The 2,719-nt window shown below is 37.8% G+C and overlaps 1 protein-coding gene across 2 annotated transcripts in view; it reads right to left on the bottom strand.

The window, feature by feature from the left end:
* LOC115239702 (L-allo-threonine aldolase) overlaps positions 1 to 884 on the bottom strand; it is a 3,769-nt gene extending 2,885 nt beyond the window's left edge. For both annotated transcript variants that reach the window (XM_029814370.1, XM_029814372.1), the window contains exon 1: positions 740 to 884. The gene's annotated coding sequence lies outside the window, so the exon portion shown is untranslated. The remainder of the gene's footprint in view (positions 1 to 739) is intronic.
* Positions 885 to 2,719: the final 1,835 nt, after the last annotated feature.

Here is a 2,719-nt window from a genome sequence, read left to right as displayed (position 1 = left end):
TATATAAATTAGAATTATCAGTTCAATTTAATTGCTTATATGTAGAAATGTCACATTTCTGATTGTACCACCAATAACAAACCACTTTTATATAATCAATTATTTATTGAATCATTATTAAGAAATTGAAGGCATTTTGTACAATTGGAACACTTGCTGATAAGATATATATATATATATATATCATACATAATTGCAAAGTCTCTCTCTTTATACTATATTAAAAACTTCCAATATCTTAATTGATATCAATATCAGTGGATATCAATGTTGATTGTTTCAGTTAACAAAAAAAAATATACAAGACAATGTCTTTGTAATGTTGCATTGCAATTTGCAACATTGCAATGTTGCTGCAATATAATTGCAATGATCTGTGCTGTATGGGAGTCATCTATTGAATAAGTTGGCGCAAAATTTTGTTTTTTTGCACATATTTTTATAATATTAAAAAATAAAAAAGCTTTCTTGATTAAATATTTGCTGTATTAGTAATCTTGATATCAAAAAGCCTATGAATATTATAAATAGGTAAAAATGCTGAAAAGTTCTTGATGACGCTGACAACAAAAGTATGCCAATCCATTAAAAAAAAATTGGCTTGATCTTGAAATAACCGTGAAAATAATAACTAAATTACATAACTGCAATTACGTTGTCATATGTCCCCAATCTATCCAAGCAACTTTTGTCTAAAACATATTTTTGTATTATTTAATAGTTTCAAAGCTATATTTACCTGTAACACTTTAAATGGACCACCCTGTATAATCGCGGTTTATATATTTTTTAAAACTTCCACACACATGATAAGCACTTCGAGATGATAAACTTTCAAGAAGATCACGGAGCGCGTATCTAAAATCTAGAGCATGTATCTCAATATATGCAATGCGTTCGACGTTGAAATGCCAGAAGTGGGAGATGGTAACGGAACTTTATTTGCATTTTTATACAATTCGTATCTTTTTTTATCTCCCCAAATTATCTTTGGATACATTAATTGTTACAAAAAGTTTTGATAATTTATGGACTTTCACAAATAATCTGCATAGTATTTTATCATGAATCTGTTCAAAATCGGTCACATGTTCAATGACAATTTATTTGCGCATGCGCAAGAAGGTTCTTAGGGAAAAATTTGCTCCTATGGCTGTGTTCGTCTTGACGTTGCAAATGCTGAAAGCGATCGATTGGCCAATCAAGATAAAAATATCTTTGCCTCGATTGGTCAATCGTGCAGACCCTAGGCATTTGTCAATATGATTGGTAGTGTCCAAATAAATCTTTTTGCAGCGCGCGGCGCATCAAGACAAACGCAGTCTATGGTAGCAAATCGCTCTAGATATCGAACTCCACTCGATCTGGGTACCGATCCTGTAATTCAAGTGATGGTAAAAATGACAAAAATGAGCGAATTTACTAGAAAATTTATAATTTCATTGGCCCAAACCTAATAAATTCATCCATTTTTGTAAATGAGGAAATTCACTAGAGTATCTACAATCTCATTTGTCAAAATCTAGTAAATCTGTTCACTTTTGTAATTTTCACCTCGTTTCAAGAACCGTAATAGGCCTCCTTGGTACCGATCAAGTAACTTTTTCCCTAGGGCGGAAACGTGAAAAGTGAAAAATATTAGCATTGAAATCAATGGCAAAAATTTTCACTTTTCCGCCCTAGGGGAAAAGTTACATGAGGTTTGTTCGCGTTGCTTGAACTTTTTGCACTCAGTATCTTCGCTTTCACTCTCTTCAACATCCGAATATATATTTATCTCGTTTTAAGTGCAAAAATTTTTGGGAATTTCAAGCAACGCGAACAAACCTAGTATCGATACCCTGAACTTTGCGATTATCCGCATATCCCTAGTTTCCGGTTACTCGAGAAGAAGCGAGAGGAACGGCGCGGATCGGATGCGAGCGCGAGCAGGACGCTCGAGAAAGGCGAGGACTCGAGAACGTGGCGCGGGGCGGCTGCAGGTGTTCGATGACGGTTGGTGACAGTTGTGATCGGCGCGTTCGAGGCGTGCGTTAAAAAGGAGCGAAAGAGAAATAGGAGAAGAGACAAGGTGATCGCGACTCTACGCGAAAGTACGTACAAGAGAGAAAGAGAAGAAACGTCAAGTCTCTCTTCACCCCCTCTCGTCGTGTATTTTGGCCGCGATATCTCATCGCGATACCGATCTCGAGGAAGGCGAGAAGCAGCTAACCGGACCGAGACGCTCGCTCGCTCGCGAGGAGGGCGAGTCCGTCCGTTACAATCGCGGCAGTGGTGGTGGTAATAGTGGTAGTGTGGTAGTGTGGCAGCAGTGGTGATAGTGGTGTGGTGGTGGTATCCGCGCACTCGTCGTCGGTTGCGCATCGTGGCGACAGCTAGTAGCGGCTGCCGCCGTCGTCGTCGTCGTTGGACTCGGTTAGACTCTGCCCCGAGTCGATCGTGTCGCGTATGCGAGTAACGTTATTCCGAGTACGCGAGTAGTTATCGGTGAGTACACGGCACCGGGAAAGAGAGGAGAGACGTGAGAGAGAGAACGAGAAAGAGAGAGAGAGACAGAAAGCTCTTTAAAAATCTGATTAAAATTAAATGAAGTACCTGCTACTCTTAAATAAAAAAAAATTCATTATTTTTTTCTAGAAATATGAAGTATAATTAATTTAAAAAATGCCTTTTTTTGCAGAAAGAAAATCATAAAAGATATGCATATTGAAAATGTTTC

The sequence above is a fragment of the Formica exsecta genome, unplaced genomic scaffold (assembly GCF_003651465.1).
Source record: "Formica exsecta isolate Colony F162 unplaced genomic scaffold, ASM365146v1 scaffold393, whole genome shotgun sequence".
Lineage (NCBI taxonomy): Eukaryota > Metazoa > Arthropoda > Insecta > Hymenoptera > Formicidae > Formica > Formica exsecta.
Note: the sequence above shows the minus strand (reverse complement) of the source record. Positions and strands in the feature narration are given on the sequence as shown.